This window comes from Camellia sinensis, chromosome 10 (assembly GCF_055761805.1).
Source record: "Camellia sinensis isolate YWXY chromosome 10, ASM5576180v1, whole genome shotgun sequence".
NCBI lineage: Eukaryota > Viridiplantae > Streptophyta > Magnoliopsida > Ericales > Theaceae > Camellia > Camellia sinensis.
This window is the reverse complement of record NC_138970.1, coordinates 55087724-55098974: the sequence shown is the minus strand read 5'-3', so window position 1 is coordinate 55098974 and position 11251 is coordinate 55087724. Positions and strand designations below refer to the sequence as shown.

Here is an 11251-nt window from a genome sequence, read left to right as displayed (position 1 = left end):
TCCTTGTCACCTATGTCAATGGAAAGAAGCTGGTCGATCTCCACTGGCGTTTTGGTGTTTCTTCTGAACCTTGTTACGAACGCCTCTGCCAACTATGCCCAGGAGGCGATGCTGCCTTCTAGTAGCCTTTCGAACCAGGTTAAACCTAGGTCGCCAAGGCTAGATGGGAATAGGATGCATATTAAAGCTTCGTTTCGCCGGTATACAGCCATAACCTGGCGAAAGTGGCTCAAGTGTGAGTAGGGATCCGTCTTCCCTTCATAAGTGGTGAATTTGTGCTGAAGGAAGCCAGAAGGTAGGGACGCATTCCCAATTGTTGGAACGAACGGCGAGGTCTGTAGCCTCGCTAACGCTTTGTCCGTTGGTGCGTAAGCAGGGCGCAGTATTGGCATTCCTACCTCGACGCTTCCATGCGTCCGAGGAGCCAACCGCTAAAGGGCTGAGACTCTGCGCGCGCTAGTATCCTCCTTCCATCATGCCCTTTCCTTAAGCACAGTCCACAAGTCAGATGACCTGGGCAACTCCGTCTGCCTGGATGCCGTCTGGTGCATGCGCGAGGGCCGATAGGTGCTGCCCTTAGCATATGACCTCTCAGTTCTTGTTCTCTCAGACCTGGAGTAACGAGTCCTGGAAGTCCTTGTTTGGGTATCGCCTGTTCTAAGGCTCCTACTCTCTACTTGCGATGGCATGGTGTACCTACCACGATCTTCCAAGTGGCGAGGGGGCGTCTTGCTTTTGCGCCCCTCTCCAGTTGCCACACCTTTTCCTTTCATCTGGCGCTTCATTGATTCCATGTCCGCCGCCATCCTTCGTATCAACTCGTCCTGCTCCTTGACACGATCCTCCAGAGCTTGAGGGTTGATCCTCAGCCTTTGTCTGTTAGGACTTGGTGAGCGAGAGCGGCGGGAGCCGTGAGTCCGCCTCCTCTCCCTTGCATCTCTTCGGGGGTTCTGTCGCTGTGGCTCCAAATCCGCCATGGGAGGGATGGTGGGCAAACCTTCACGCCTTCCACCCCCTTCTGGGGTTTGTCCGTCGATGGAGGACTGTGGCAAATTTTCATTGCGCGCCATTGCTTTTGATCAGCGAGTTTAACTGGATCAAGAGGTTTTGTTCTTGTCTGATATTCCCACAGGCGGCGCCAATTGTACGGGAAAGAAATAAACCTTCTCGTATAATCCTATTGATCAAGTCTGCGCTCCTTCGTACGCCGTCGCTTTACTTCCTGAAAATACAAACGTGAGCTAGCCGGCGGGTGTGTGCCGGAAACCTCTCCGATGCCTAAGTCAGCAAAATAGACAAAAAGCTCTGTGTGTTAGGGAATCAAAGTTGTGTTACCTCTCCATAGGTGATGTTATAAGCTTTTATAGGTTCCGCGTGACACAATCCAAGTAGGACTCTTACTCCTCTATGTAGAGTCCTCCTAGGAATCACATTCCTGAAAGATAATGCTTATCCTTCAACATCCCCCTCATTGTTTAAACCAAGTGAGATGGTTTTTACCACGATTGGATGTTAATACGACCGAGCTACGATGACCATGCTAAAGCCGCAGACTAGACCGAGCTCCAGCTAGCTTGGTTCTTCCTTCCACTGCGTGTACCTCGGTTTGACATACTCCAACTGTGGTGTTTACTTACTACCGTGCTAACCGTAGTAAACCCCCGACCAAGCTAATGATAGCTAGGTCCACCGCAAGAAGCCCAAATACCTTGGTTCTGAATACCATGACCGAGATAACTACCTTTACTCCGTCTGGTGACTTTAATCACACTTGGACCGTGGTAACACTTGCCAATCCCTTTTCATGCTTGGACCGAACTAACTATGGCGCGCTAAGACCGCGCTAACCAAAGCGAGGTCCACCATGAGAAGCCATCATACCTTGGCTCCAAATACTACGACCAAGCTAACTATGGCGCACTATGACCGCTGTGACCGTCATTACACTTGAACCGAGCTAACACTTGCGATCCACTTGCTGAGCTCGTCTTACCGCGGCTGACACCTTTACCTCGGCTGTTATCTTTACCTTGGCTAACATTGCGGTCAACCAAGTTACTTCGGCTCTTCTCTTCGTTTGACTACCTTGCTTGGTAGCTTGACCATAGCGTTGACCGCCACTAGGAAGTAGCTAAGTCCCGTGGCTAGGTCCCGTGGCTAGGTCCAATATCTTGGTCCCGTAGCTAGGTCTTGTAGCTCGGTCTCGTAGCTAGGTCCTTAGCATTTTTTATGAAAAATATACATATAAGTGACACGTGTCATATTTTTTTAATAAAATTATAAATTTATTAAACTCAGTGAGTTAATCTGAACTAATTCAATGATTATCTTCTATCAAAAACACTAATGACATAATCAATTAGATCAAATTGACAAAAAATTTAAAATTAATAGTCAAAATTGAGTCAATTAAAAATAAAATAACCAAAATAACACAAGAGACAAAATATAAAAACTACCAATACAATTTTCCCATTTGTATTTGACCCATAAATCTACCGTGTGTTTTTAAAGTTGTTGTTGCAGCACTGAATTTTGAGTAAATCCTATCCATTAATTTCATTTTCTAAGTCTTATTTATTATTTTTTTTTTCTGAGTTCTTAGTATCATTGTTTTATTGATTGGTGGTGGTGACTATACGCGTGGGCCGAAAGGTGATTCTTGTCCAAGTGTACAATTTTATGGAAATATATTACATCAGTGGATATTTGAAAAATTAATTATAAATTAATGAAAAATTATATAAATATTAATAATTAAATTTATGTACTTTTTTCAGTAATGATACATAACTCTAATACTATAACTCTAAATAGAGTTATAGTGAGGTGAAAGAGAGAGTGGAGAGAGGAGTGCGGGCTCCACTTTTACATGGGTATTCTTAACATCATTAGAGTCGCATTAGAGCTCACAATTTAAAACTCTTGGGTTCATTTGGCAAGATGGTTTGTGGCTAAAATAGTCACAAAAGACAAAATAGGCTATTTAGTTACAACAAATAAAATATCACATTCAACCCAAAATCATTACACTATTCTCTCACAAAAAAAGTCAAAAAAGCCAAAAAGTCAAAAAGTCATTCCCAAACCAAGCTTTTTAGCCTAGGCTAAAATAGCCAAAAAAAAAAATCAAAAAGTCAAAAAGCCAACCCACTTTCCAAACCAACCCTTAAACACTATTCTATTTTTTTTTTTTTATGGATTTGTATTTTTTTTTTTTAATTTTTCTACATTCCACTGGGGTTTGGTTACCCTCATGTAGACGCGCCCCGCGTGGGGGCCCTCGCTACTACAGTTCGGACTCGATTTTGTGTCACGGTTCTTAATCTTGAACCAAAGAGTCCAAATCTGGCAAATCGTTTTGAAAAACAGATTTTTTTGAAAAGAAGTGCCAAACATGGACTACTTTGCCAGATACAGAGTCGCCACCTAAATATTTTAAAATGGGGAAATTTAGGAAACCCTGACTCGGTGCCGAAGGCCACATGTCCGTCATCACCGGAGTTGTCTCGGCTCGGGAGCTAGGGTACGATTGGGGAAGGTCAGCTATGAGCAGCCCCTCTCGCCCGGTCCGAAGACCGGCCTCTACTAATCATGATATCCGTTTTTGAAAACTTTATGTGTTCTTAATCTGGTTATTAGCCTAGAATTACTATGTTATGCGCACAGCAAACAAGTATAGACTAGATTGCCTAATTTGGAAACAAGCATTGCATATCCGTTTGTTTTGAAAAACGTTTTGGAATTTGCTACTCGTAAGTAGGCTAAAACACGGATTTTAATGAGTCTTTCCAACTCAAACAGTCTAACCTTCACCCACAGGCATTCAAACAATTTATCATATAAGCATTTAGCTGCATGGCAAGCATACTGTCATGGCAACACTCACACGCATGCGGGATGCTAAAGCTAAAATACTTACATTGTACTTCGTGCCAAAATAATAAACTAGTTAGCAAACATGCATGTCCTAGTTGATGTCAATTGTCTAATGCAACACATACAGGATGCAATTAGAATAGGCTCGGCTAGTCTAATCGTGGCATGTGAAAATGCGATCAATTTGATGCACGTATTCAATTTGGAATTGAAGTACAAATGCAGTTAGCGTGATGTACCGAGCCTAATGCATGCAATACAAATGCATGAATGCATGCATGCATAGCATAAGGTATGCTAAATTAAACGTGCCCTAATACTAACCATCAAAGCAGGTAAGTAAAAGGGAAGAAGGAAGTGGGGATTGGAAGACATACACTCCACTCACACACGCTTATTACAGATTTGCCCTCACTCGGAGGGACCGAATAAATATTACAAATTAATTAACTACGCAAGCTAATTAAATATTACAAATTGCCTAATCAACTAAGCAAATTAATTAATCTAGGAAAAGCAGTAAACCGCCTCGGGAGGAGAGCTCGATGCAATGCATGCTCGGTCTTGCTCGAAAACGCACCGCCATGCATAGGCTGCCTCTGTTTTCCTTCCTTTACTCCTCTGGAGGCTGCCAAAATCTCAGAACTGGTTCCTTGGACACTGAGGAGTGCCACCGGCTGAATGGAACTGTCACCGGCAGTGTGTTATGGCCATCGGCACAAAATGAAGCTGTCGGCAGAGAAGGGATTGCCGGTCGGCACTTGACACTGCCGGTCGGCAAAGTGTTCCTGCAGAATCTGCAATTGACAGCAACAGAGGGCAAGGCAAAACATGGCAGCACAATTCAAAGAATATATGCACCATTCATGTCCCTTATCATATTTGTGACTCAAAGGGGCAAGTGTCTCGATTCTCGGGCCACCAATCACGCATTTCCATGCATGATGGCCCAAGTGACCAAGTGGGCAACTTTCATGTCAAATGAAATGCAAACCAAACAAACAAATCAAGGCCCAATTCCTATCACCAAGTCAAGGAACAAGGCATGCATGAAAGATGCAATGCAACCTAGGCATACAAGCTAAGGATGCAACATGGCATGGCAAGACATTTGTGCAAGCATACAAGCAAACATGAGGCAATGCCAACCAATGAAAAGGTGGACTTAAACATGATTTGGGCGGCTCTAAATGGGCCCAAAACAGCGGCCAAAGTGACCAAAATAAGGGACCAAATGCATATACACGCATGCACATGTTAAGGCCAATACTTAGGCACAAGTGAGGCAACTCTCAAACACATTTGAAAGAAGGATATAATGGACAATTAGCATGCAACATAAGCTCTGAAAATCATGTTAAAACATGGTGCCAAACCAAGCAACAAATCAAGCTAAGCATGCAACAAATGACTCAAGTGCTCAAAGTAAATCAATGGAGCATTGAACTACACTTAGCAAGACCAAACATGGCATGAACTAAATGACTAAAAACAGAATTTTAGCACATAAAATAAAGCCCAAAAGACCACTTAGATGACATCTAAATGGCCCAAATTCAAAGGCATGCACAAGTGCCAAAACATGGAGCATACTACACAAGCTTCCAAAGCATTAAAGATGCATCCAAGGTAAACATATAGGCATGCAAATGGGACTGAAATGACATGGTAGATGGTTCCAAATCACCAAATCAATAGAAAAATGTCATGCTATACATTCACATGCTTAAGGCCAACAAGCCGGAATGCAAAGGGGCTATACTAAGCATGCCAAATCCGACCCAAACAACCATGGACAGACCTAAAACATGGCAAAATATGCACAAAACCTTCACAAGACTAAGCCTAAAACATGCTAGAACTAAGGCTAACAACCTAAGGCCTATTAAGGCAATATCATGGCATTACATGGTAGGTATGCTAAGCATGCATGGTGTACCAAAACTAACAAAAAACAGAGGCATAATATGACATATTAAGCATAAAAAACAACTAAGGCATGGTCAACATGAAGCCTAGCTAGGTGCTCTCTCAAGAGGCCAAAAATGGTCCATTTTAAGGACAACAAGGAGAGGGGGTGGCCCTCTCCTTTTGGAGACTTCAAGGCACCATCTCCACCACTGAAATCCCTCAAGATTTCAGTGGTGAAGCGGCCCAAACACCAAAGTCTCAAAACTAGCACAAAATGGCACAAATTGAGGCCTTTCAAGGCCTAAGAGGGGTCAAACACCCTCAAACCACAAAACACCCTTAATAAACAATCAAGAGGGCTAAAAAGTAGAACTTTTTTGTATTATACACTAAGCTCAAAAACGATTTTAAGATAGGTAAAAATACAATGCAAGATTGGGGTAAAAGGGGGTAAGATTCTCACCCTTGAAGACCTCTTCAACAATGATGCTCCAATGGCCCTCCTTGGCTTGAATCCAACACCAAACACCAAAATCAGCCCCTTAGAACCTCAGGAGCCAAAGGAAGGTGAAACACTATGTGTTTGTGTGCAATAGTAAGACACAAACACACTTTAACACACACAAGAGGGAAAAAGAGAGAGATAATGTGTATCAAACCCTAACCCTAGAACTCAAACCCTAAAAATGGCTGTCTAAGCTCTCTAAAATATCTCAAGTGTCTAACCCTTGAAACAAGAGAGAGCCCCTCTCTTTATAGAACTTCTTGTCTTGTAAAGCTTACAAGACAAGCTTCATAAGAGGGAGATCCCTCCATACACGTGTATGGAGGGGAGAAAAAAGCAAGACAGCTGTCTTAAAATATCTGCAAAAGCAGATGCACAGTAGTCGGCCGGCCAAAGATGCCATTTTGGCAAAAAAGAGTGCCGACCGGCACTAAATAGTGCTGACCGGCAACAAATAGTGCCGGCCGGCAATATACATTGCCGGTGGTAGCAAAAACCAGCCGGTGGCCTCTAGCCACTGCCGTTGGTGTATGGGGATGCCTCACAAGGCATTCCCTGCCCTTCCAAGGCAAAACACAAGTGTTTGGTGTGAAACCAGACACTAAACGGTCGAGTTCGGAGATCCTGAGGCAAGGCGCGCGAGCCGAGGCCTCTGGGAACTCCAAACGAACACAAACATGGATAATCACCGAGTGTTCAAACGGTGACATCCAAGTCTTGAGGATGGTCAAAAATGGGGTGTCTACACCTCAATTTTACCCATGTTCCTCAGTCAATTTCCATGGACTATCTTATTTAATGCAAGCAAAATAATAATAGAATAAATTACTCAATTAGAAGAGAATCGCAATCCAAAATGATGAGTCCTGAAATAGAGTTTTCAATATTTTCTTGCCTTTGTTTATTTTCTTTGGACTTCGTAATTCCAAACACCATAACTCCAACTCGACCCATCAAAAAAATCTCTATTTCATTGTATAAGTTAACATGTCATCAAAATATAAAAATAACAGTTTATATTTAACATGTTATTAGATGATTTATGATTTTCCTTAACCCTTTTTTGAATTTAAAATAAAGATGATTCATCATTGTTGAAGTTGGACTTACTGATTAAAATATAATTTGATTACATTATAGAAAAGTTTAGGAGACCGGAAAATGGTCTCAGATTTTTATCATGAAAAATAAATTTATGATAAATTACAAATACATTTCATATAATTTATTTAAAATACAAATTGTCTTATATAATTTTGAAAATTATATCCCGCTCCTTTAAGTTTCTAATCACATAACAAATAACTCATTTTATTAATAAACCATCAAGTCAATTATAATTTTTTATGATGTCAAAAATATATTTCAATTAATAATTCAGATAATTTTGTTGTTGTATAAAGAAAACTTAGAATTACCCATCTTTGACGTGGTCACCATTAGCAGGGCAACTAACAGTTTTTGTTGCACAAATTAAATTGGAGAAGGTGGTTTTGGGTCTGTTTACAAGGTAAGTGTATTCCATTTCTACACTGGCTATTTTAGCTATTTTAGTGGATAAATGAAATTCTTGACAAGGAAAAATACATTAAAAAAGAAGAAGAAGAAGAAGAAGAAGAAGCTTCTATAATCTTGCATAATGATTAAAATAAATCTTTATGCTGATTATCGTAGGGTGTGCTATCAACTGGAAAAGAGGTAGTTGTCAAACGTCTCTCAACTAACTCCAAACAAGGTCTTAATGAATTCAAAAATGAAGTGATTTTGATTGCCAAACTTCAACACCGTAATTTGGTTAGGCTTTTGGGATGTTGCATCCATGGAGAAGAAAGAGCGTTAATTTACGAGTACATGCCCAATGGAAGCTTGGATTCTTGCATTTTTGGTTTGCCCTCTCAACCTTCCTCATCTATATCTTGCTTGTTTGGAATTCATATTTGACCAAATAGAAAATTTTGCTAATCGAAAAAGTTTGCCTTGCTAAGTTGCTATAATATTATGAGCAATGGTGTATATATCACTGTTTTTTCCACCGTTCTATATCACTTGATATTCTTGCTCAATTTTTACTTAATAATATCATGATTCATGAGCTTCCAAGTTGGCTATGAAGCAATGCGATAGGGTGGGCTAATATTAAGGTAAAATTATACAATATATTTTAAGTATAACCACATAAGAAAAAAGAGAATTTAATAATATAATCTATATTAATATCTAAATTTATTGATTAGAAACAATCTAACTAAGTTGTGGTCGACGAGTCTTTAAAGATTTGAATTCATTGATTAGAGAATCTAGATCAATTTTCAAAGTAAGGTCTCATTCAAGGTAGAGAGACAAGCAATCGGCAAGAAACTCATCCCCCATTGAATTGCAAATGGCAGTTTTAACATGCATCATACCCGAAAATGCTCTTTTTGTAGTCGCCGTAGAAACAGAAAGGGTCGACATAAGACAAATCAATTTGAGGACCTAGGATACTCAACTGTAGGTTGATAGGGCCCCAAGTTCACATAAGCTCGTCTAACCTCATCTTGTTGATTAACTGGATATTCACAAGTTTGCAAGTGTAAACCAGGATCCCGTTCAATAACAGTTGAATCAAATTCGCTTGGTTTATTTGAGGCATGAAAGGCAATTGCAAATCAGAAAATGCGGTTTTAACAACATTAGATGTTGTACTACTAGACTTCTATTTTGATTGATAGAATGAGAAAATGGTTTTGCCTTTTTTTAGTGGTCGAGGTTCCATTATTTATGACCTAATTTTTTTTTATAAAAAAAATAGCCCTATTTAATATTAAACCAGAGTATATTTGCAATAATTTTTATTTAGGCTTTTATTATTTTTGTTTATGTCTAAAAATAACTCCTTCAAAGTTCAAAAACTAAGAGCAATATAGAACATTGAACAAGTAGCATTATAAAAAATCTAAGAGCAATATAATATTTGTTGCATAAAGACAAAATTTCAAAACCATTGTTAATCAAATCCATTCTCAGCCAACGAACTAAAATAATTGGTTAATTACACTTACAAAAAAATGTTAGGAAAGTGGAGTTGCTGCAGATGACAGAGAGAGGGCCGCTGCCTATCTATTGGAAGATGTGAGGATTGTTTCGGAAGATTTGTTCTTTTAACAAATACAAACTTATTGGGCTGCCTATCTATTTTTTAGGGTAAGTACTGGGCTACCTATTTAAAAAACAAACAAAAAAAACTATTGGCCCTTATTATGGGTTGGGCTAGGCTGGGGAAAAAAAAATTCTACAGATTTTTTAAATTTCGGGCTGAGCTGTAGCCAGCTATGCCCAGCCCAAGGTTCGTCCTTGAGTGACATAATATGTCACTTTTGTAATGGACATATATATATATATATATATATAAAATACTTGAACATTTAATAAATTAATAAAAACCTTGGGCCCCATATTCAATACAGGTTTAAAAAACCCAAGAAGTAGATCACTCACATGGAGATGCTTGGATATTATTGCTGGGATTGCTCGAGGTTTCTCTATCTACATCGAGATTCAAGATTGAGAGTTATTCATAGAGATCTTAAAGCCAACAATGTGCTACTTGATTGTGAGATCAATTCTAAAATTTCAGATTTTGGCCTAGCTGAGGCTTGTGGAGTAGATCAATCATCCGCAAAAACATAAAGGGTCATTGGAACTTAGTAAGTGGCCAACACTCTTTTTCTTGTACAAGCTTAGCCGAAAAGTCACCAGATTTCCAAGTACATCTCTGGAGCCCATTTTGTTCTAATTTCCAATTTCTTTGGAAATGGTATGCAGTGGTTATATGTCACCAGAATATGCAATTGATGGCCTGTTTTTAATGAAATCTAATGTTTTTAGCTTCGGAGTCATTGTCTTGGAAATATTGAGTGCAAAAGGAATACGTTGTTCCATCATACAAACCACGATTTTAACCTTCTTGGACATGTAAGTTCTTAAACAAATAATGTTTTCTTGGTTTACTTTCCTATTTTTCAATGAGTTGCGCAGCTTGCACAAAACCTTTTCATAGATCACAAAATAGAAACAATGGGTGAGACTCTCATTTTTTCCTCTTACGTGATCCTTTATGTGAAACAATTATATGGAAGTATAAATATTCTATTTTCTAATAGTTCTTTTATCTTGATGTTCTATATTGAGCCATGTCAGGCATGGACACTTTGGATTGAAGGAAAGGCCTATGAGCTATTAGATCCATTGGTGGAGGGTTCATTTCCAATGTCAGAGATATTGAGGTGCATACAAGTTGGTCTCTTATGTGTGCAGAAATGTCCTGAAGACAGGCCAACTATGTTATCTGTGTTCTTAATGTTGATTACCAAGGCTGTAGTGCTCCCCCAACCCAAGCAACATGATTTTTATACAGAGAGGAAGTCTAGTGACACAACTTATCTGCTGACTCAAGGTAATTATAGCATCAATGAGATGACTATGACACAATTAGAGATTCAATAAATTTTTTGAAGAAATTTAGTGCATGCAAAAGTAAGATTGAGAGAAATCACGATTTGAGCAATTAGGGTGTTCAAATGTATTGAACCCATTGCATTTTTAATAGATCTTGAAAGTGACTTTTCATAAATGCACATCCCTCTATATATGTTCCTAACTTTTCAATTGGCAGTTATGAAACTTCCAACCAGTTGTTATTTCTTAGTTGAGTAGAGGTATATATTATTAAGAGATTCATCTAGCATCATCTAATGTTCATTGTTTCCAGATAGTGGTTGGAGAAATTTTTTGCAACTCACAAGTAAAAATAAAAAGCATCAAGATAGCCATCAAAAACGAAGTGTTGGCTTAGTGGGTGAGGTTTTTCCTTACTAGGCGTGACGTCTAAGTTTGAGTTTTATTTGTTGGATGATGCAAGTTCCCTATTTGTACTCTTCTCCCATCAATTGGTGAAAAAACAATTATAGTCATCAA

General features: G+C 39.3%; 1 pseudogene; it reads left to right on the top strand.

The window, feature by feature from the left end:
* The first annotated feature begins 1724 nt into the window (after nt 1–1724).
* LOC145800397 (G-type lectin S-receptor-like serine/threonine-protein kinase SD1-1) lies at nt 1725–10780 on the top strand (annotated as a pseudogene).
* The last annotated feature ends 471 nt before the right edge of the window (nt 10781–11251 follow it).